Below are 25094 nucleotides of genomic sequence, written 5' to 3' on the forward strand. Positions count from 1 at the left end.
AGCCTCATGCTTTGCAAAGGGATACAAGACTCCTTTTTGTGGGCTGCTTTGCTGAAAATCCTCCTCCCTGAGCTCCCACAGCCACCCTGCATGCCCGTACAGTCAAAGGGCTGTAGCCAGAGGGGGGGGTGGAAATAATCTAGAGAACAGCAAAATCCACAGGAATTTTTACATTGATTTTAGTGCATTTTTGATCAGACCCTGGGTGAAGCAGAACTTGCATGTTTGATACCAAACTCTTCTGTCTCCAGAGGGAACGAGGAGGGTTGGGTAGAAAAATGGGAAGTATAGGACATGGAGCTTTCTCTCTTTTTTTTTTGTTTTCCATTTTCTGTAAAGCTTCTGCTGTTTCGCAAACTAGCGGGTGCAGAGCAAAAGGGAGACGAAAAGGGCCAAATCACTATGTGGAGGAAGAATCTGCAGTGATGAGATGAGGAAAGTCTGCCCTTTGTGAGATAGCATTTCTGATCTGCAGGCGTACAAAGCCTTCATAATTGCTGGAGTCATTACTTGCAGTAGATGGCGGAGAGACATGACAGGTACTGCAGGACACATAATAAGCTGGAATGAGCAGTGATATTAATCCAATATCATCAAAGATCGGGCTCATCACAGGAACCCATTTAGAGTCCACAACAGCAGCCCTGATATTGCTAAGGAATATGTTTCATCTAAGTACAGACCTCACTTCAGTCCATGGCCATACATTTGTTATTTCATCCTCTGCTCCCAGATGCTGTAGCTACAATTTATGCACCCCAGTTTATCCCATCCACGGATCTGTTGCACTGTTTGTTAGAGCCTGGATTCCTGCATTTTATTTCACTACCTAAACTATCTCCCATAATGAGGAGGCTGCTAACAACCTTACATGGTGTATGAAAAAATTGACTTATCTTCCAGCTCAGCCTCTGAGGCTGCAGGTGCTGAGCTGCTCTGGTGCACTTAGGGGCTGTAAGCTGAGTTTCAGTTCTCAAATATTTTCTGTTTATCATGATTCCCAGATGGATCATCAGTGAACACTTCAGAATACCTTCTCACTTACACAGCATGCCAGGTAAGGAGAATATGTCTAGACTGAAGGCAAGGCTGAAGCTGGGGATAATTTTTCCTCTAGCAGCCTCATGACAGCTTTCAGCACAGGAATGACAGCTAGGGATTTATGGCTAAGTTGCTGAGTCCAAGCAGCCAGACACCTTACTCAGGTTGCTTTTGTAGGGTTGGGAGACACAGGAAACAGTTGCCAAAACAGTATGGGAGGATATGTTTAGTCAGAGTTTTGTGAAACATATTCCTGAAGGTTTATTAAATTCAAATTTGACTGTACAGTTTATGGCCACTAAGCCTGATACAAGAGTTCCTGCAGGCAGACGTGGGCAAGAACTGGAGCTCAGCTGCATTTGACTTCAGTGGCTATTGTGCCCAATTTTCTGTTGAGCATTTAACCTGTTCTTTATTTTTAGCTCTTGAGTTTTGCACTGTGATCTCTCTGAACTTTGCTCCTTTGATATTAACTAGAGAGCTCCATGCAAACAAAACAGGAGAATAAAGCAACTACATATTTTAACTACTGCTGTAGGGGAAGCTGTGAGACACAGCAAAAGACGTGAATTTTTATCAAATAACTTAATTAGCTGATTGCTTATTTAGAAACTATAACAGTCATGACCTAATAGCCCCAGCATTCAGAGATTCAGTAGCAAAGGCCTGGTTTGGATATACAAATATACCACAGCACTATTTTTTGCACTTGTTTTGCTACACTTCTGGAATATAATGCATCTTCCTTCTAAAAAAGCAGAGGGACAAATTCCAGGGACTGCATTTAGCTTTCCTTCTTAGTTTTGTGGCTCTTCCATTTATTGGCTCTTGTCAAGGAAAACTTGTTCAACCAAGGTTCAACTCTGCCTTGTAAACTCGATTAATTTATACAGGAGACTCTTCATATAGCCTGTATAACCAAAGACAGATAGGGGGACGTAACTGGAAGGGAGCTGAACCCACAGAAGACAGCCATAAGCAAGTGCTGTTTGTACTGGGGAAGCACGAGGCACGCTTTGATCTTCACATACCAGTTCCCTCCTTCTGCTGTAAAGTGCAACTCCATCTCCTTACCTGTGATTAATGCACTCACACCTCCGAAAACCTGCAGCACATTGAGTGTCAAATGAATTTTCAGATTTACAACAACGCTTTGTGTTAAAAATAAAGTCTTGGTCTCTATGATGCTTAACCTTCTGCCAGTCCTCTGTCCAACATTCCTGTACAGTTAAAAAGGAAACCCTTGTGTTGCCGGAGTGAAGGCATTAGCTTGTAACTAAGATAAGCTGGTTATGATTTATAAAGGTGCACACAAATCTATACAAGGTTATAGATTACTGGCAGGGTCCACCCATCTGATCACTCATTTCCAGAGCTGCCTGAGAGTTTGTGCCCAGCTATCAGCAGCAATGCTGTCTTGGCCACACTGGAAGGTAACGTGCCGTGGCCTGTGGTCAGAGCACTGTGGCAACCCAAGAGCACTCTGTCTCCCTAGTGGATTATTAGCTGCACTTGCACCTAGTCTAAATTAGCTTCCAAAGTTTTCTCCAGCAGCAATAGAGGGAGAAAATGATACCATGTATTTATATTGGAGCTACACAACCATACAAGAAGGGACTAGATCGCTTACTGCTCCAGATCAGGTGTTTTACTTTAAAATTTCAATTTCTTTTGCAGGGCAAAGTAAGGATTTTTTCAACAGATTTAATCTGTATCATTTTTGCAGCAACACACAAAGATTTCTTTCAAATATTTCCTAGAATGCTTGTCATCTTTGAATTGCTGAAATAACTACCCCATGTTAAACAACTCTGTATTCCTTGAGGAGCTGAGCTTTTATTCAGTGGTAGCAGTGCCATTGGCACTGCAATTAGAATCTGTCTTCAGTCTGTTAGATCATCAGAACAATGATATTCTGCACAATTTCAGATAAAGGTCCACCATGCACCCTAATTTCCAGGAAATGATTTGCTTTATTATAATTATTTCCTTAGTTCAGTATTCAAGACTTACAGAATGGCTTTCCAGGAGCAATGTGTGCATTTAAATCTGTAAGGAGATATAGCATCTCTCTTCCAAACAGTAATGTCTTGCTACCTGACCTCTACCATGCCTGTAAAATCCCATGTGTCTCTCCAGAGCTTACTGTGAAAGGTGGGAAAAATCAGTAGCCACAAATGAAAGCTCAAAGGCCTCAGTCATGTACTCATATATCTCATTATCACTCTCAGAAGAGAGGAAGGTATAAACAAATTATCTCTTCAATTTCTGAGTCCAGTACAACATACTCCCTAAAGCATTCATCAAGAAAGATTTTCCCTACCATCCTCATGAAGGGGGCTGTCCATGAGCTCTGGAACTGGTGAGAGCCAGTCTTTTGCATTTTGGGTGCACCTGGAGAACCAAGTCAACACTGCAGAGATCAAAATCTACCCATGGTTTCTGAGTCACAGATAAAAACTAAGATCTAACAATTAAAGCTATCTTAGTCCCCATTCCTCCCAACCCTGACACCTGACAAAATGCTCGGGAAAACAGGATCAGAACTCAGATAAACAATCTGCACTACAGCCAAGAACTTGCCCTTTCTACTCACCTTGACTGCTCCAGACCACTCAAGCTGCCAAGGCTTTCAGAAATCCTCAGCCATGCCATCTCAGCCAGCATCCTAGTGCTAATAGATCCAGACTATTGCCTGGCAAGCACAGAAGCTGACTTAAAACCTGAAGGCCAGCCAGTTGGTCAATAGCCATTTACACTTTTTAAACCATTTTCTACTTTGAACAAGCTGTCCAGCTTCTGTCAACTTGGAGGGTCCTGCCTCCACTGCCTGAGTGGTGAGTGAAGGGCTCTCCCCTTCCCCAGGTATGGCAAGCTCTGGCCCTGGGGAGGTCAGGCCTCCATCCCTGCCTGTCTCCACTACACCACAAGTGCATCACAATTCTAGTTTTTTTCTGTACTAGCCTCCTTTACATAAACCACATCCTAGTGTGGGACATGAATGGTGCAGGGGAGCAAGCCACATCTATTGCCCTCGGGAGTTGCTGGTAGGAAAGATCATTGCATAGAAAACAGGTTAAAACACTCCATAAAAAAAGCAAGAGCAGCAGGAGAGAGGCAATAAGAGAGGAAGAAGTGAGGGGGCACAGGTTAAAATTGACAGTGAATTGTATTTGGAAGCTGCAATACAGGTCCTCCTATTTTGCTGGTGTTCACACTTGTCCTCAACTTCTACTTGCGTACACATAAAACACAGACAAGTCATAGCAAATCTTGCCAGAAAGTGCAGTTTTGAGAAGACAAGAAGCATTGGGAAATTAAATCCAAATTTCATTGTTTCAAGTTCCACAAAGGGAGCTGCTTTATTTTTTTTTCCCAGTGTTGAAACATTAATTTTCATCTTAAGAAGTATTTAATTCCTTTCAACACGTCTTTCTGAGATGGCACTTTTTCATTTGAAAAGCATCCCAAGTTACAAGCGAAAATGCTAGGCACCCCAAAATAAATATTTTCCAAATAAAGTGCTACAGGTCAACCCAAAATTATTTTTATGGTTTTGTATTTTCCCATAGAGCTTAATAAAACCTTTGGAATTTGATTCAAGACCCAAATTCTTTTAGGCCAGCTGGTGCCCAGACAAGACCTTTATTTTCCAAGCTCTATTTGCACAGGATGCTTTCACCACCAGATTTGCGCTTAGTGCTATCAGCGCCTCTGGATTTATCTCATGTAAAGTATTTTGTCCTGGAAGAACACAAGTAACTCCACCAATCTTCAGGCTCCCTAATGTACTGACTTCGTAAGAGCTGTGGGTCAGAAGTACTATGGAATGTAGGGACAGCCAAGAGGATATTTTGGACAGAACACAGAGCAGTGGAAATAGCTGGCATTTTTACATGCCAGGAGGCTAAAGTGTCAAAGTCTGTGGCTGTTTTGTGCCAGCAGAAGCAGAGAAGGGTCCCCTACAAGCCTGCTGGACCTTCTAGTGGGGATAAATGTGGCTCTGACTTTGTCACCACCTTAAGACAACCTTGTCTGTTCACACTTCCCCATGTAACATGTGCCAGACTTTTCTACCTTGGTGATGTTGGAGGATTTTTTTAGCAAGTTCTCAGATATCACATCCATGGCAGGAGGAAGAGGGGAGTTAATTGCATTTCTTTAAAAATTAAGGAAGTTAAGCTTATCTCTTCGCCTGCATATGGGGAGCTGTGTGTCCTGGATGAGTGAGCTGACGTGAGATGGTTTCTAGGCAACTTCTGCAAGTCATGTTGGAACAGGAATACGAATTAAAAACAAAACCCAAACAAGTCAAAACAAGTAGCAGTTACTCCATGTAAAACCAGTCTTGACTGACTCCTAGGGTTCGTGTAAGGCCTTTTGTGGGATTAATATTGCTTTACTTCTAAGGACAGAGAACCTGGCACCCCTGTGCCAGCATCTATTGTGAGACACAGGATAAGCGTGTTTCTGCAGACAACACATATAGCTTGTGTGTGATAAAAGGCCTGTCATGCCATGTCATTGTGATGATATTACTTGATTGCTGAAATACCATAACATAAGTGTTCCAGGAACCTCAGTCTGAGTAACCCAAAGCTAGAAAACAGTGTCAATAACTGCAGTTCTTTCCTCTTTCCCAAAGAATTTTGCTTTGCATTTATCAATTCACCATACTCCCTTTTTTTCTTTCCCAAGGGATTTGTAAAGTTTAGGCAAAAATAAGTGTTATTGGAAGCTGCCTTTATTTGTTTCTTTTCTCTGTAGTATAGAAATGAGGAGGACATCTCCTCTTCTTAGATTATTCTGCAGTATTAGGAATTGATCACTCTACCTTTTAGTCTCAGACCACATTTCAGAATTAAGGTAAGCTGATCTCCTTCCATTCAAAAGTAATTCTTCCTGCACCTTCCCCAATTTATGCAATTACAAAGGTCTCAGACAGAGCATAACCTTGCTCATGTAAATCCAGAGTTGTACCATTTTTCCAGTGTCAGAGTAAAATTTAGTCCTCAGCGTCACAGAATAAAATTTAGTCCTCAGCGCCACAGAATAAAATTAATGGTTTCACAGCCCACACTTTCTGAGCCAGCATAACAAGGAGTTTAGGATGAAGTGTTTACAGCCTTTTCCCTTAAGTTGTGGAGGATAAGGAATGCCTTACAGTGATTTTAATTTTCAGGATGCCATTCTGCTCCTGCAGTTGCCAGTGTGATTGAAAAGCAACCGCCAAAGTCTGAACTTGACTGAGACTGGGGAATTTGTGTTGTCAATAAAGTTCAGAGCAGGTATTTTAAAAGACAGAATCTCCGCCATTATTTCAAAGCATGTGTTCAGGTTTCAAGGAGGCAGATACCAAAATCAAGTTATGTGTATAATAACCAAGCCATCAAAGCCTGGTTATTATTAATTTAAAAATCAACATTTTATATCCTCAAAGTTTGTATGACACTGTTTGTCTGACTCTCCATCAAGTAAGTAGGTTGTAAGATGTGACACTGATCATTTTGTTGTCCATATGAAGTCAGAGCAAAGCAAGGTTATAGTCAGTAAATGAAACCTATAACCCTAATTCATACTCTTCTCCCAGCCCTGAAGAAATGATAACCAGCAAAACTGCTGGGATTTCTTCCAAAGCTAGGTTATGTATGGACCCAACACTGACTTTAGCAGTGGTGTTTTCTCTTCTGAAGAACCAGAACAGCATTCCAGATGCTTCAAATCATTCCACATGTATCCAGCTTCCAATCCTTCTCCTGACAGACAGCCGGTGACTGAGCACTCCTGGGTCAGCAATGGAAGTGGACACACCCCTAGGGACCAGGCTGTGCTGGGTCAACAACTCTGGTGGTGACACGCTCTGGCTCCATCTCCTCTTGCCCTGCCACGGGCATCCTGTGCAGCAGGACCTTGCTGGTTGTTTCTATGGATGCTCCTGTCAAGGCTGGCTAGCTTTGCCAGCCCAAACCCAATCACACTAGCACTTTATTCCCATGAATTTGGCTTCAGTATCTGGAGTGAGACAGACCTTAATACTGCTGAGTGACCATACACAGGCTTACTTTTTTAATCCCTTACAGATTTCTTCATGCCTGCTTTCTTCAGAGTCCCTGGGACTCACTTGGACCTCTGAGATTCCAGCTTGAGTGAAGCTGAGGCAGGGAATGGGACTGGCCTCCTTTTTCCTTCAATCTTCCCATGTGTCCCCAAACCAGCAACTCAGCTGCCTTCAGTAAATACTGTGGCTTGATGTCATCACGGAAAAGCTCACTGCGTGACTTGCCTGCAGACAGAAAAGGGCCTATATAATAAAAGGAAGAGGAAAAATTAGCAATAAGGCTGTGCTGTGACACAAATTATAGGCAGTAATGATAGCAGAGGCATCCATGGTGTAATTTGTAGTGACACAGCACTGTCAGGCTTTGCACCTTACTGAGGGATAAACCCCTAGACCACAAGTCACTCAAAGTGTTGGGTCTGAAGGACATGACTTTTTCAGAGGCTTCTCCACTTCTCACTGCCTTTTACCAGCTCTCAACTATCCAGAAGATATGGCAAGGGCTACTTTAGGTGAAGCTTTGGATTAGTCAGAGAGGTTGCTTCAGAACAAGGAAAGACAATTTCTCCTCTCAAGGATTCAGGCTACTGCCCTAGTAAGACTTACCAACAGCTCTTGGAAACCCAGGACAGGAAAACCACAAAACCTAGATGTTGCTTATTGTAGTTCTGACTCACAATGAAGGACACCAAGTAGGTTTTCAGAGCATTAATATTATTACTATTGGTATTGTTATTACTGTTATTGTTGTTTTTATTACCACTACTACTACTACTATTAATGAAGAGTGAGAATGAAGGTGGTATTGTTCACACATTGAAGAAGATGAGTGCTGTTCTGCATTACTTATTGAGATTTTAGGGTTTTCCAAGGGCACTGGCTTAGCCAAAATGAAAATTCAGCATCAAAGTCAATGGATCTATAGCTGGTTTAGCCCTGCACCCTTCCCCTGACACCAATCCCTACTGCTGGATGAAGGACTGAACCACAAGATCACCCAGCACAATAGGAGTCACATGGTTATAGGTGTTCCCTTTGCTCACAGTGGATGCTCACAGCCCTGCCAGCACAAGGGGAAATCAGACATGTGATTATGTTGGAGGATGCTCTTAAGAAAATTCGACTGGGAGATTCATGTTTTGCAAAATTAAACCAAAACCATGGATAACTCAAATCCAGATCTGATCCTATCTGTATCCCAGCAGTCTGCCAGGGAAAGAGGACTCCAAAAAGAGGTCTTAGCTTACCTCTCACAAAGTTCCTAGTTTACCTCTCCAATGTAAGCAAATACATGCACAAGTGTATCAACAATGACTAGACATTGTTTCAGAAACCTTTGGTGGCTTTAGGAATTTGAAAGTCCAGTCAACCATGAAAGGCCTTTTCCCTACCCTCCAAGAAGCTACCCAGAGCTTTATCAGTTCTGTTCCATGAAGGAGGAGTCTGACCCCAAGACATGGTGGTGCTGCATGGGTCTCACTGTTTCAAGGATTTCACAGAAGATGGCTGGGGTTCACTTATTAGGTCTATTGGCCACCTGTAAAATTTTCCAGGATTCTCTGTCATGAAATAAGCAAGTGCAATTGTATTGCAGATTAGAAACCACCAGGTAGAATTTCAGAGCAAATGTCTGCTATTTGTTCCTGCCTTCTTCAGGAATAATGGAGATCCACTTTTAAAGTAATTTATCCTCTTGATCTTTGCAGTTTGTCTCCTTGAGAGACCTGAGGACATTGCAAGATACATGCACATCTGTTTCCTGAATCCAAATGTACAGACAGCTCATAGTATGTCTGAATCTGTGTGCAGTAAAAACATTATTGTGTTATGCATACACACATACACACAGAATATACTGTTGGTGGCTTAATCTAAAGCCTTAAACCAAAACCATCAGAAGTATCAAGATCTCAATTCTGCAGGCTCACATTGCATGGGACTTGAGCATAATTTTACAACATTTTCCCTGGTGGCTTGCTTTTCATAGCATTTTTCTAAATGAAAATTGTTGGCAAAGTTGAGTAGACAAGGGCTTGATTAACTTCTGGAACATGGTGCCAATTTTTCAGCAAAGTCAGAGTTAAAATAGCAGAAGAGGAAAGATGAATATAGAATCATGTTATCTGGAAAACACCTCTGAGTCCAGCCATTAACCTAACACTGTCAGGTCCATCATGTCCCTATCTATGCATCTTTTTAATACCTGCTGGGATGATGACTCATCCATTTCCCTGAGCAGCCTCTTCCAATGCTTTAAAACTATTTCAGTGAAGAAATTTTTCCAGATATCCAATTAAACATCTCCTGGTGCTACTTGATTCTATTTCCTCTTGTCCTATTGCTTGGTACCTGGGAGAAGAGGCCAACTCCCTGTTGACTACAGCCTCCTTTCAGGCAGCTGTAGAGAATGATAAGGCCTCCCCTGAGCATCCTTTTTTCCAGGCTAAACATCCCTAGTTCCCTCAGCCACTCCTCATCCGGCCACTCCTCTGGACCTGAGCTCCAGACCCTTCCCCAGCTTCATTGCCCATCTCTGGGCATGCTCCAGCACTTCAATGTCTTTCTTGTAATGAGGGGTCCAAAACTGAACACCTTATTTGAGGTGTTTGCCTTGGGGCACTTCAGCCCACGGTACAAGGTAAACTTCATGGAGTGATGGCAGTAGCTGGCAGCAGAGCTATCTGGTTGTCAGAATAAACACATAGCCCTGGTGTGAAGACCCTGTGTAAGCCCAGGGTACTCAGTGTACCCCTGCTACATCCCAGCAAACAGCAAGCTTGCATCTGCATAAAACAGCTCAGTCCACGTGTAATGCCTTCAACAATTAATTTTTACATGTTAATTATCTGTTTTTACTGTCATCAGTCTGCTTCATTACAGCTTTTTGCTCTTTCATTGCTCAAGTCTTAGTAAGTCACATACTTCTCTTTTTGTGGATGAGAAAGTAAGCAGCATGTCTTGATCACTTAGAGCGTGCATTAAGTAAGCAGTCCCAGGGGGGATTACTGCTTTGCTACTGCTGTCTCCACTAAGAGATAGAGATGAGCAGAAGTTCAGGCAAAACACAATTTTATGATGTTTTAAGCAACTAAGCCTCAAAAGATCTGCAAAATACTTCCAGGCAAGATACAGATGGGTCACCATACCATCACCTCAGAGAGATTCTGAGCTGTTCAGTGTCATTTTCTGAGGTATGTTGGACTGCAAGAAGGAAATTCCTGTAAGAGTGTGAATAGTGATCTTGCACTGCCATATCAAACCAACATGAGAATCCCCCAAAATTTTTTAAGGCTGAAGGATTGGGCAGCTAAGAGTTATGAAAATGTATTGCTTTAAAAATTATTAATTTTCATTGTACATGGATTTCTCTAGAGGAATCCTGCTGAAATTCACTAAAATCCACTTCCCAGGTTCACGCCACTGGGATCAAAATCTAGCCCCCCTCCATAGGAAGGGCTCATTAAGGTGTCTGTGATGACAATCACAATGTAAGGGGCCTTCTTCTGTTAATAGTATTTTAGTATCAGTTTTTTGAAGTATTCCAGAGACCTGAAAGAAGACCAGAGCTGACTGGAGCTGAAAAGGAAGCCAAATTCACAGTCCCACCTTATCTCAAAGTCTATTGCTTCTGCCTAGTGAAGTGTCTATGTTCTCATTTAGAGTAAAGGCATCTGCAGGTAAATTGCACTCTGCTCAGTCTAATGGTCCAATTTCAGTTTTCATTTCTGAGTGCATAAATCTTAGGCTTCCTTTTCTGACAGCATTGGGCATTTTAGTGTAAGAAATTTCACCCAACAAGCTCAAGACCCTGAATGGTTTCCTCACTTAAGTTTCTCCTTTTGGAATCCTAGAGTTTGATCTTACTGTGAAAGCAGTGTCTCAAGAGGCACAACAAACTTACAGCAGATGTCAACAACTTTCCCACATGAGACATTTCAAAATGCAAGGTGCAACACACCAGCATCATCTGTCTTTAGCATGACTCTGCCTTTGGAATTGTGCAGTCAGTTGAGAGCCAGAATGGGCCCAAAGTGGCTTGGCTTGGTGCAGGACACAAACAAGGGAGGAAAGGGAAGACTGAAAACCATCTACCATGTGGGCTTCTGTTTTTATCATCTGCAAAAGAACGTTCTTTTTCTAGCAGCTGGGTATTTTAGGCTTTTGCTGCAAAGGTATTCTTAAAAAGCTTTTAATTTTTAAAGCAGTTTCAGTAGTCCAACAGATGACACCAGGAAGAGGTAAAATGCCTTTATGTCACTGTTTCTGTCCCCTCCTTCTTGTCTCTCTGCTCTAGTGACTGACACTACCAGAGTGCAGAAGGAGCACCACCATCCTCCACTCAGCAGCACAAATGCTGAGCTTTCTGAGACACACAGGCACTATTGTTTTCCCCCTGCAAGAAGGTTATATGTGTGGATATGTGCAAAAAGGAAAGGTTTGTTTGCTACTGCTGATTTGGTAAGACAAATGTAACAAAAATGAGAGACCACAAACAAAGCAGACAGGTAGTGTGGGCTGCAGAACCCCACTGATACCTTTGCAAAAGGTTGTTGTTTATCCAGGCTGCACTCTGAGATTCCAATTCCATGCTTTAAAAGGGGGACTCACTTTGCTCTCTGCATTTCTGTTTTTTGACCTTGATGCTGGAAGGAGGGCAGACCAATTAGCCACTTTTCCACACCAGTACTTGTCAAAATAAGCAAGCCAAATAAGCAGCAAGTGAACAGCTGTTCTTTAAAAAAGCACCTGGGATGGGGCTGGGGGAAAAGAAGATACTTTAGGAGGTTGTTCAAGGGTCTTATATCTGATAGATCAATTAAGGCTAAGTTCAAAGACAGGTATCTAAAGACTAAAATAGTTTCAGAAATTAAGAACTGAATTGTTAGCACCTTTCATAAGACATTTGTATGACGATCATAAATGAGTGATCAAGAAGCATTCATCATTGGGAAGTAAAGGGAGAGCTCCCTCCTCTCCACTGACTGCCAAGGAGGTTCCAGGAGTGCTCTTCTAATTGAGCAGAATGTTTGAGACTCAATTTTTGAGAATGATTAGACAAGAACTCAATTATAGGCCTCACTGCAACAGTGATGGTATAGCAGGAATCTAGTTTCTCTGCAGATGTGGAGGCTCTCTCTGATGCTCTGGAATGTGCATGGGGAGTTATGTGCAGAAGAAGGAGCTGGTTACCTTCAGGAATGGAAAAAAGAGAGGAATAACCAGAGAGTACTGAAGAAAGCCCAGGCAGCAGAAGGTACAGGTCAGCATTTGGTAGCCCTCAAACTATGTGGTGAGTCTCAGTCCAGCTCCCTGTGCCTGACCTTCATGGTCAGTGATGCTGAAATGAGAGGGCCATTCCCTGTCAGTGCCACTTTCCTGGGACACGCTTCAGCTCTATGCATCTGTATGTATACACTGCTGAGGAGGAGGAGACTGTGAGTTCATAAAGGCACCCTGTGAACTGCAGAGAATGGTCTTGTCAACACCTGTCCTTCCAAACCCTCACTCCCACAGTGCTTTTTTCAAGTATATTTAAAGCTGCCTTTCACATAAGTGGCAATCTCCCTTCCCTCCCTCCTACAGGCTAGGTTAAAAGGGACAGGAGGTCCTTTTCCATATTGATTTGTTTTCCTGACCTTTCAGAGACATGCAGAGAAGATCAGCAAAAAGGCACTGGAAAATGAGAAGAACAAAAGCACAGTGCTTGTGCTCATTCAAAGAAGTAAGACAAACACAAGATTTAGCATTGGGTAGAAAATAAACTGTCTTCTGAGGAAAAGAAGAAGCTGCCTGTGCAGAGAAGGAACTGTGAGGAGTACCACTTGCACTGAAACACTGATGGAGCAACCTATGACAATGGAGAATAAGCCTTCAGAGGGCAGGGTTCTTTCCCTCTTTATTTTAATTTTTATTTAAAGGGATTTAATTTAAATAGCAAAATTCTCCTTTTGAACAGAGGGAAATTAGATAAATTATTTTCACATCTTTACAAGTATTTTTACAATATTTACACTCTGCTATTAAGCTGGTCCTCACCACAGTGCACTGTGTGTGTGGCACCCTCATGTGTGGATTTGGTCAGACATAAAGCAGACACCCTGATTCTAAAACTCCCCCAACACTTTCTCACGGTGGCTTGACCAAATTCTAAGGTGGGCAGTAACATTTTTTTCTTGCTTAATTCCTCCCATGTGTCCAATAAGATTTTATTCTCACCTTCCCTGCCATATCTCGTAGCCCTACTTTGCCTTGCTGCATTCCATGCTAAAAGCAGACCTAGCACAGCAAAGAAGAGTGAAGTTGCTACAAAGCCTTTACCAACCTCACAGGGACATGGTGAGGATTAATTAATTGCTTATTCAGAGATTTCATATCCTAATGTTAATTAATAGTACAATCATAATAAAACCTGATTCTTACATTACCAGAATCAGTTACTGAAATCCCCAGTAAAGACAATATAAGCTTCCTACTAACAAAAAAATCCAAGCCTGTATTCCAATCTAACCCCTACTGGGAGACACAAAAAAATTAACCCAGGCTAAGTTTTACAGTCAGTAAGTTATATCTCATTAAAGACCTGCATAACATTCCCTTTCATAATTATACTGAAACAAATTAGGATAATTTTAATTCTGAAGAGAAGAATTTAAGGAATTCATCCATTTATATGGCATTGATAATCCACTTTCTATTCATATACTTTGTTAATTCAGAGTAAGTTTTTCTCAGCCACTCTGCATAACCAAATCCTCACTCTAAAGCCACCACCTCCTTTCACAGATACTCAATAGCAGTTTTTCTAAGTTCAGTAACCTTGTGGATTTCTGAAGCTGGGAATGGGCGATGGTTTTTTTAAATCCTCAGACCTCTGGGGACATCTCAGATTTCAGCACCAGAGAAATGAAGGAACTGAAGAGGAGATTCCCATATCCCCTTGCTCAAGATGTTACATAGGGTTGCTGCAAACTATACTCCAGAGGCAGCAACCCTTGATGTCAAGCACAGGACAGGCTGCAGGTCTCCCAGTACCATCCCTTCCCCCACCTCACTCATGCACAGTGCTCAGAGGCAGCAGAGAGCAATCTCACCCTGAAAAATTATTTTTTTATGCACAATGTCCATCCTAAAGGAGTCCCCCATGGAACACTTGTGTTCATATGGTGGGATGAGATGTAGGATTGAGACCTCTGTCCAATTTTTGTACCAAGAATACCTGCCAGGTCTTCAGGACCTCCCTGCAGGGATAACTTCATTGTTTCAGAGATAGAAATATTCTGTCAAGTTTCAAATCCCTTCAAAGTTGTGACTAACCCACTCCACTATTGCTGTGCTACCAGGGAGGTCTGCTGAAAGACTCCAGCATGCACGCAGAGAACCCACAAGTGGGAAACCTAAGCAGAGTACCCTGACATGCAAGGAGCCAATGCTCAATTCAAAACAACCAAAACAATCCTTTCCTTTTGACAAATTCCTTTTGTCCCCAGGCGCTGAAATTCTCTCCAAGAGTGGCATTCTTTAAAAAGAAGAGCAATCAGATATAAATCTTCTCAGTGCTGAAGCTGACTCCTGGGCCCACGATGGGATGCATGGGACGAGTTCACCTGTGAGGAGAACACCTCTGTCCCCTGTGGGCTCACATCAGGGTGATGTGCTGTGCATGGCTGCAGCTCCTCTCACTGAATGTGGAGGTGGTGCCCTAAAGAAGGAAAGCAGCATGGCTTTGTGTGCAGTTAAATCTGACTTGCCGCCAGGGATGTGTTTAAGATACAGGGGGTCCTGAGGCTACATGCTACTGATGTATTTTGAAGTTAGGGCAGATCTATTCATTGCTAAGCAAACCTTTTCAAATATGTTATTGTACCTTGCATTAGCCATGGGAGGTGTTCAGGAGGCTACAAAAGAGCATTCATTAGAGATGCTCAGTGGTGAGGAACTGAAGCGCCTGTGCATTCTGCTGAGAGAGGAACAAACACACTGCTCAGAGCAGGTTTGTAGATATATACACCACTACAAAGTGCACCTACCATGGTGTTGAGTCCTTTTCAGCTTCTTTGTTCTAGCTTTCCTTGCATTTTCTCCTTCCTTTACTCACATTCCTTACTCCTAATTGCTCCTCTGTCTTTATCTCACTCTTTTCCCTTTCTCCTTCCCACTTCCAGCTGTGAGGTCGTTCTTCTGCCTAGGTCTCAGCAGTGCTTGGAACACAACAGCAGCCATTCTGACACTTCACTGCCTCTGTAGTCCTCTCTGGCAGGACCCACACACTTTCAGACACACATGCCTCAGTACACATTATCTGTACTCTGTTTTACTGACTGGTCACCAAGAGCTCTATTTTACTTCTCCCTAGATAGATAAAGAGGTACTGTAAGGTGGTACATCCCAATCTCATTGCCCTCTGGAGCGGTCTTACACTGCTGTAGGCATTGTATCTCTGGTGATATTCCTGAATCAGGCACCTCAATTAGATTTCCCTTTATTTAAGGGTACCCAGAATAAATCTGGGCTTCACACCCTGCCACCCTGAGGTACCTCTTGTACTAGACTTGAGGTTGATGTATTTTTTGCTAACTTAGGCTAAGGATAAATATGGATTCAATGAAGCTGTACACATACAGTCTGTACTGGTTTCAGTCTTTCTTAGCTATGGAGAAGCTCACAGCCACAGTCAACTGCATTAAAAAAATCTATGAATTCATAATCTGTGAATTTTTGAGGATGGGGAACAATTACTGTGCAATGCTGTCCATGTATTATGCAAACTCTTGAAGCCACCCAGCTGGCAAGACAATGAAAGAACAAACATTTCAAAAATAAATTTCATTTTATTTGAAAGACCAAAAAGTCACATGTGCTCCCCTTTTAGCCTTCAGGACAGCAGTAAAACTGCTGTAGTAGGCAGCAGTAATGCCTTTTTCAGGGGCATTAAAAGAGAGGTGAGGGAGGGCTTTGTTCTTCAGCTGTCAGAAAGATATATTCACTTTTAAAACATGTCTATGCTACTCTACCATTATACAGGGGAGTTTCATTTTGGTGAGACTATGGTGATGTAGAATTTGCCTTTTATTGATTGCATGGCCTGTCACCTCTACTGTTAATCTAGATATTACCAGAAAAGGGATTAGCACAATAAAAATCTGTTTCTGTAAACTTGATCCACATTCATGCCACCACTCTACAAAATCACTGCTGGGTGTGGAGTCCTTTGGCTTATTATCCTTGGCATAAAAAATACCCCAACAACAAAATTAACTTATATTCTCTGATATAGAGACAAATATATATATGGCTGCCTTCAGGACAAACTCATGTACTAGGCTAGATGTCAGGATGGTGACACACTGTGCTTTTTCTTTTCCTAGTTTAACAAATAGCTAATAACAGTTTTGCACTGTTCACATCTGCAGTTTTGCATAACTTGAGACTGAAGCCCCAAAGTGACTGGAACTGCTGGCACAGCGTGTTCCAAGAGTATAGATTGTATGAGGACAAATCTTGTGAGAGCAGAGAGACCCAGATGAAGCAAACTAACTGCTGCCTCCCTCAACAGGGTGAAAACCTGTGGGCTATACCTATCACCCTCCTCACGCATTCTCCTCTAGTGACCTGCTACTATTATTAGCCCACTACATCAGGGCCCAGCATGGAATATCAGAGAAAAGGAATGTGCTCCTTGTTGGAAAAGGCAGGCAGGTAGTATATTCCTGCCCAGCTTCTCTGAGCTTCTCGTGGTGCTGTATCTATCTGTGCAAGGGCAAATTTTGTGGCCCCTTCATTGGTTTAAAAGGGTGTGCAGCAGACAAGTTAGGTAGAAATAAAACGTGAATTCACTGTGGTGGGATGATTGCAGTAGATACTGACTTTCATGTCTTCTGTAATCAGATATTATCATGGGCAGCTGCAGTTGGAGACTCCTCTCCAAAGGCAAGAAAAAGGCATTCCCTGAAGACATGAGCTTTGGCTTCTTTCCAGGACAACAGGATCTGCTTGATTAGACAGAGGTGTTTTGCCCACCACTTGCAGGACATTACATCTGCTTTGTTCAAAACCTAAGTCTTTTATTTAGGTCTGACCTTTGTCAAAAGGTCATATGGATTCATATGGAGTCAAAATCTCCATTGTCTTCAAGTAGCATGCAATAAGGGTTCTTAATCTTTTAACACATTCAGGAGCACAAAGTTCATTGGATTTCAGGCTTTTACAAAAATCTCTGGATAGTGAACCACAGTTTGTTCAATTCTGAGCTCCCCATAGTAATTTGTTTCAGATCTTAAAAAATGTTTACCAATTTTAAAATTCCTCAGAATTCTTTTCACCTTTCTTTATAGAGGGTGGAAGTTTTCTGCTTTTTTGTTTTGTTTATGACTATCAATTGCAGCATTGATTCCTCCCTATCATGCAGAATGAACACAGATACCTTAATAATTCTTCAAGACTTATTACCAGAAACCACTTCTTAATTTTGTTCTACAAAATATATGCATTGCTTGCCGTTTGTTGGCCTCTGGTCAAAGAAAATAATAAATGAGCACAATACAGTCAAGAGATGAGAGAAGAGAGATCATTTGGATGTGAAAGTATTAAACAGCTAGCAATTTCCAAACCTTCTTCCACTTGCCCCAGCCCCTCCCAGCCACATCCCCTCTCCTGCCTTCCAGGATATCATCAGTCCTGGAGGCGGGGAGAAGCCAAACAAATGACAGCTGCTGAACTCCAGCTTCTGCAAACAGTCCAAGGACAATCTGCTCCTTTCCAGACCACTTCTGGGGGGAAAAACACCCTTCAATTTTTAAGTGTACATTTGGTATTTGCCAAAAGACCACATACAGTCCATAGCTTTAAAATTATACTGTGGGGTTCAAAATGGTATTTCCTGGCCATGATGATTTATGGTGCTGCATCAGCAATCAGAGCCCTCTTTGAAGAAACAAGGTGAGGCCAAGAGGCTTTGTCAGGAAGTGAAATGCTCTGCTGAGTTATCCCAGCCTGCGTGGATGAGTGCTGCTGGCTGCTAGGGCAGGTTCTCTCATCCATTGGGTGTCCAAAGGTATTCGGTGGACACTAAAGCCAGAGGAGGTGGAAGGACACATCCTTTGCTGTGTTCACTCAGAAACAGCAGGTACATGCATCCTAACCACTTTCCCAAGAGGTAACAATAGATACATAGAAAATGGTTTCACCAGGTCTTCTGGGAAAAAATATGCACTCCCCTCTCCAGCAGAGTTTTAAACACTTAAGATAAACACTGCAGTGTAGTCAGCAGAAATCCACTCTAGAAATACAAAATACAGCCCAGGACTGAGAGCCTGGCTAAAATATCCTCAATTACCTGGGTGGAGAAAAAGTATGGTATGGGGAGAGCCTCCCAGGTTGCAGCCCAGAGAGGGGAAGCTGGGCTGAGGAAAGAGCCTTCCCCAGGCATTTGTACCTCACTGAAGAACAACCCAGACATGTACATCCTACTTCAAAAACATCCACTGGCTTCTGCAAAACAGAAACTCTAGCCTTGAGCAGCTCCCTGCGTGATGCCAAACACCTGGGGCTGGTATAGACCCTGCCCTGATGTTACCAACTAGACAAGAAGGGGCATCTTCTTAAAGCCTATCCCCATTCTAAAGGAAAAAAGCATTTGAAAATCTGGATTCTGGCTCAAAAAAATCCACTGACCAATCTCTGCATTTTAATAACATGGCATAACAGAATATTTATGCATTTTGAGAAGTTGGGGTTTTTTCCAAGTGAATGTTCCCTCCCTAAAACCTTATGCAAGCAGACTTTAATGCTGATTCTGTATAGCACCTGTAGGCCATCTGGAAGGTAAACAGCTACACAAACACAAGCAGCCTACCCCAAAGTTATGGCAATAAGAGATATTGATCCTGGCTGCAAAGGCAGAATACTATTCTTGCCACCATCTTTTTAAAGTCTTCCCTCAGCTGTAAATCTTCTGCCATTGCCCGGCCTCTCTGTCCTCATGTTTACACAGGTGTAAGCCCAGGAATAAATTCATCACAGTTGGTAATGTGAATTTTCCTCCTTTGTCAAACAGTGGAGTGGTACTTTACCAACTTGATGGCAGGGTCACTTTGTTAGCTGGCAAAAAAAAGAAAAGGTTCTCTCAGAACAATGTGAGATTGTGCTTTGGCCCACATATCTTCCAGCACTAAATGCCACTGCAGAAGGAAACAGCAGCACACAGCCAGATGGTCAGCACATTAGTGTGGTGCCAGGGGGAAACAGCTGGAGCGTGCCCAGGCCTCTCACTCATCCCCTCCCTGTTTCCTACAGCTTGTACCCAACCATAAAAACACCAGGCACTGCCTATGCATGAGGCAACAAAGCCTTAAGAGAGGTGAGGTGCACAGTAGAGAAAAATTATGTGATGAGTAAAAGGCGCTGTGGATTCCAGGGATGCGAGTGCTGTGTAGCAGCAGACAGTTCAGCCCCCAGTTTTGCACAGCTTCCCACACTGCAGAGGTGGTAGGAGGCTCCGGAATCCTACAACAGTTTTTTGTAATTAAACTGTGCTGCACAGTGAGTTTTTGCCCTAACAGGTCTGGTTGACTTACCATGCACAACAATCTGTTCAGAAGCCACCTCATAATGAAAAATGACTGGAAAAAGTACATCTAGAATTCATCTTACTGTAAGTATTTTTACTCTCCATCTTATTCTATCCCCTTCACCTTTTTCTATCCCTTCTCTCTTCTTTTATGCCAACATATAATGGTAAAAGTCTCATCTGAGACTTTGACTTCTGGTTCCTGTGCAGTGTATCTTATGTTGACATTCCCAGGTGAGAGCAGCAAGAGGGGTAGAAGCAGATGACTTTTTCAAGTTTTGTGGGTGTTTTAAACAGATGTTAAACCCTTTATGGATGGTATAATATGTTTTTTCTTCCAGTCCTAAGGATCTTTTAAAAGCAAGAAATAGACAAAGGAAAGGAACTATTTCTGTTCAAATAAAGTGAAGTTTTAAATAAAGGCTGGTTTCCTGAGGAAACGAGATTTGCAGACCAATTCCCCAAACCCCTTTTAGATTGGCTGGTCAGGCTCAGACAGGTTTGCCAAATAGGCAGACACCTCAGATTCTTATGAGCTTTGAGGCAGCCATAACAGGAGAAAAGGTTCATGTTAGGTCATCCACTGTGCTGATAATTATGAAGGCTGTCACTATTTCTTAGGTCTCCTCATCCAAACAGAGATGTGAGTGGGAAGGAAGAGCAAAGAAGCAGCCATGAGCAGTGTAGTTCCCAGGAGGAGTAAGGGGTGCAGTTAGAAATTTGAGTATGCTGCAGTGAGGCTTTAGCAGGCTTTGGGGAAATTTACAGCTCCAATAGCCAGTTGGAGGCCACATGGCCCTATTCTGTCTATCAGGAGGCCAAAAAGTGCTTTTTTTGTGCTTCTTTTTCAGATTGTACTAGCAGCACCAGTAAGTGCTGGCAGAACTGTCAATGGAAGGCTGCTACAAGGGCGAGGGATGGTCCCCAGTCTCATAAAATCTATCCCAATGGGAGCAAATAGGACTCTCACTATTTGCAATGCAAAAGTCTGTTGCTAAGCTGCTCATCCCATTCTCTATGGAAAGGGGGAAGAACAACACCGTTTAAGGTTGAGGACAAGAAGGGGAAGACCCAAGACTATGCTGGTTTTGTGTATCCTGACTACAATGGAAAACTGGGGTCACTGTTGTAGAAATTTGGGATGAGGAAAAGCATCTTTGGGTGGGTAAGTCCCTCTAACCTCTTTTCATTTGAACGTGTCATCCAAAAAGAAATGATACACCACCAAGCAGGTGTTTTCAGCAGAGGGGATCCCAAACTCACTCAAAGCACTGCACCTGAAGCACAGAGAGTGCTGCCCTGTGTCCACCACCAGCCAGTTCCTCACTAGGACCAAAATGAGTAACCACTCCTGAGCACAACTCCTGCGTGTTTGACTTTAATAAGACTTGAATAACGCCTTTACACTAAGACAAACTCTTACCTTGAAGCCAGGGCTCCTCTAGACCTGGACCTACCACAAAGGATTGCAGGGCAGTGAACTGTGGGACCTCTCCAACATTCCTTGCCTCCCTGCTGCACTGGAGATTATGTGCAACCCACTGAGTTTGGTGCCAGATCCCACCCTCTGAGAGCTCAACAGGCACAACCTCGGAGAGACACCTTCATCTGCAAAGACACAAGGAAGGGTATAAGCATGCCACAGATACTCCTTTTTTCTTTCCCCCCATGCTTTTCCAGCCTCTGTATATGACACATACAGCAAATCATGATTGCAGCCTTTGAGAGCCAATCAGTGATTTACATTCTTTTGGTAAATTATCCCATCACCTGCACAACGCAGATAATTCCATGAGGCTCCTGGTGCCATTCAGCAGCTACGTCCCCAGGTTATAAAGTGAAGTGCTGAGTGGAAAATTTTAATGACTAGGGGCTGGTAAAACCTTAAATTGATGGCAATATCTGGTGAAGTCACTTAAATAGTGTGAAATACCCTTCTGGCTGGAAAGGGCTGGATAAAACTGGGGTTGATAAGTCGTTAAATTACATCCCATGGCTGGCTGCTTGTCTTGGGAAGGTACCGAATGATAAGTGCACAAATTATCATTACTGCACAGAGTGAAACTATTTCCAGCAGAGACGATATGATAAAAGAGAAGTTATTTATCATGATTAAAACTGGTACATTTGTACTTCTCCACATTGAACAGATCTTGAACTGGCAATCATCTTCCCAAAAGGTACCGCAGCCTGATTTAAAGGGTTTTATGACTGTTTTAATGAATGGGGTCTTCTCTCATGGAGAAAGAAGACTTTAATGTCTAAATTGCTGTGTTTCTCAGAATTATTTCCTCCTTCATTGAAAGCATCTTGATTCCATCCTTTTTTTTACACCCTTTCGTCATATTTGACTTTTTCTAAAAAGACTCCAAAGAAACATTCTTTCACAAATAAGGAGTAAACAAGCTGCCACATGCAATAGTAGCAGAAGAGAGCTTTGCCTTCTGCACATTCATTTTGGGCCCTGCAGAGACAGAAAAGACTTAAAATAATTTTCAGTGGTTGGCTGCTCAGCGATGGAGGGAATTAGGTGGTAAAGTCACTTTTGGTGCAAGGGGTAGAGTCAGATAGGTCCAGCTGTCACAACTGGCAGACAACCATTGGCCATCACCCAGAAGTGACCTTTTGAACCTCTCAGGAAGTAACTCAAATGGACTTCATATGAACCCCTGTGAGCTATCATATGAAATACCAGCTTCCCACGCAGTTCTACAGGGTACCACAGCTGTGCATTGTAAGGTGAAGCATTCAGTGAGTTCAATGGATAAATGAAGGGTGCTGTTTTCCAGTACTGTTATTGGCAGGATCTTTTACATCAGCTCAGTTAGGTGGGACTATCTATGGAATACCAGGACTGCCAACAGAAGGTGGTGAGTTCCATCTCTAGCACCATTATACAGTACTCCTTGTATGGGGAAATGTCCAGTCATACTGCCAAACCATTCCCTTTTCCATCCCTGAGGTCACAAGGGACTTGGCCTTATTTTCTTCCTTGCAGGATAAAGTTAAGCTGATAGTCCACCAAGATAGGTAAACATGGCTCAGCCAGGAGACAAGAATAAATGCTATGCCTTCAGGGGATTGCCAAAGGTGCACAGAGTATGGGAAATCTAGTGTGCTGGACTAAAACTCCTTTCCAGTATTTCTTGAAGTCCTCTGAGGAACCCATCATTGTTGATATCTTGGCATTAACTTACATATTTGCTGTCTCCTATTAGTTCAGCAATGGCTGGTTTAGGCTTGATTATCAAATCACCTCATCTAACTTCCCATCTGATATGGCCCAAGGAATAAAACACTTGATATATTTACCCTTCTGCTCTTCAGCCAAGCTTACCTCTATCTCACTACAGTTCCCCTTCCAACAGTCTCAGACTTGCCCTGAAGCCTTCCAGACAGGTGGTTCAGTACCAATATAGGCATCTCAAAAAAAATACCATTTTAAAAGGGAAAGAAATTCCATCCATAATTAGATTGTGATAATGCTGCCATACTTAGAGCACCAGTGCTTTCCAAAGCTCTGCTAGCAGATCACCAAAGGGAAAAAAATGTCACTTTGCTCTGACATGATCCCTTCCAGCAAGATGCACATCCAAGAACTTAGAAAAGTTTTTCTTCTCTTGTATTGCAGGAGTTGAAATGCAACTACAGATTAATCCTTTCAGCAATTTTTTATTTCTCTCTCTGTTTGTTCATTTATTTATATTTCAATCAATTCTACACCCATGAAACTCTGAAATTCTTTAAGATTTTCTGAAATCTCAGAACAGGTTAAGCCTCAACAACATATTTACAGGTAGCATGTTCAACAAGACAAGCTTAAAAGAGTTGAAATTAAAGATCAATTAGATAATCAAAACATTTTTCTTTAAATCTGCATGCTTGCTAGACAAAGAAGCACAGGGCAGCAGTAGGATTTCATAACTAGCATCTCACAGGGCTCCTCTCTCTGCCCTGACAGGAGACAACATGGAATACTTGTCTACAGCTGCACTTCAGTATCAAACTCAGCTCTATCATGCCACAGCAGAGTTGTGTCTTCTCTATCCAGGAACAAATTCGGCCAAGACTCTTCACTGAGAGTAGCACACAGATAGCCCTGAGCAAAATTCAGTCCTGTCAGAATGTCTGTTTTCCATCTTCATTAAAAAATCATGTCCCAGTGTATAATCACGCAACTGGCAGAATGTGGATCTGCTTTAGCGTGCAACTCATCAGAGACCCGCTCCTTCTGTCCTGACCTCTTTTACTTACAGCAAAGACCAGATCTCTCACCTCACCACTGGCATACCTGGGGCTTGTGCAAGAGCAGGACACCATCACCAAGAGCCTTCAGTGTTATATGGACTAAAGAATAAAGTGGTACCTGGGCCTTGCTGCCCTTACAGACATCACCAGGAAAGGGGGTAGATCCTAAGAGAAGAAATTGCTGTAGGGACATTTTTGGTGATTTCTCTGCTTTGGGGAAACCCACAGGCTTTAAGGTAAATTATCTTCCATGAGAAAAGTTAAATAGAGAGAAAATACTTGAGAGCTGTCACAAACTAGATTAAGTCTTTGTGTGCAACAAAGATTGCTTGTAGTGGTGAATAAAAACAAGTGGATGAGCTCACCTGTTCAGTGTCTCTCAAAGGAGAGCACATTCAATACTGTTTAAATCAAGTTTGGAACAGTACTGTTTACCTTCAGCCATGCCCTTGTGAAGGAAAAGCTGGAGTTACCCACACAGCTCTGGAGAGAAGACAATAACCCAATAACCCAACTGTCCTTTGATACTTCACCTGGGCACCTCCTCATCCATCACCATCACCATGTTGGATGGGAAGAATAAAAACAAATGGCAAAACAGAGAAGCTGCTCCAAAACTAATTTTCTTCCTCCAACTGGAAATACTTTATCAGAGTATGACTTCCTTACAAAGACAAGGCTCAAAACTATTAAGATAACTCCAGTTTTTTGAATTCTAAGAGTGACTGGAAAATGCACCTAAGTCTGGTTGAGAAAATTACTCCCCTGCTTGCTCAACTTGACGTATGTCTCAAGGACTGGCCCTGGATGAAAGCACATGCTTAAAAAACACATCTGTATAACTTGCACATCTGTATAGCTTGCTACCTTGGTGTTTTAAAGTTGAAAGTGTCCTTTTATGAACTCATAAAGTAGATATGACTCAGGTTTCCAACAGTATCACTAAGTGTAATTGCTGTCAGATATTTATGTCTGATGAATATACATGCAGCAAATAACCTAAAACTGCAAACTATACACCATGAGTAGCAGTTTCAGTGCTCACACACAAATAAAATTCCTGTGCTTCATTTATGTTTCTGGTACAACATATCTCCCTTGTAGTAACTCAGGGCAGAGATGGCAAACAAACTAATACCTGCCCCAATTTGCTAAGATTGCCTTTTCAAGACCCCAGAGCAA

General features: G+C 42.4%; 1 long non-coding RNA gene across 3 annotated transcripts in view; it reads left to right on the forward strand.

The window, feature by feature from the left end:
* Positions 1-24517, forward strand: part of LOC110475946 (uncharacterized) — a 114485-nt gene extending 89968 nt beyond the window's left edge. The window contains exons 1-3 of one of the 3 annotated variants that reach the window (XR_014953286.1): positions 17767-19748; positions 20516-20829; positions 23626-24517. This is a non-coding gene — a long non-coding RNA (uncharacterized LOC110475946). Of the gene's footprint in view, positions 1-17766; positions 19749-20515 lie in introns of those variants that run through there. The other 2 variants (XR_004147777.2, XR_014953285.1) reach the window with 2 other exon arrangements.
* The last annotated feature ends 577 nt before the right edge of the window (positions 24518-25094 follow it).

Source organism: Lonchura striata, chromosome 2, assembly GCF_050655825.1.
Source record: "Lonchura striata isolate lonStrDom1 chromosome 2, ASM5065582v1, whole genome shotgun sequence".
Taxonomy (NCBI): Eukaryota; Metazoa; Chordata; class Aves; order Passeriformes; family Estrildidae; genus Lonchura; species Lonchura striata.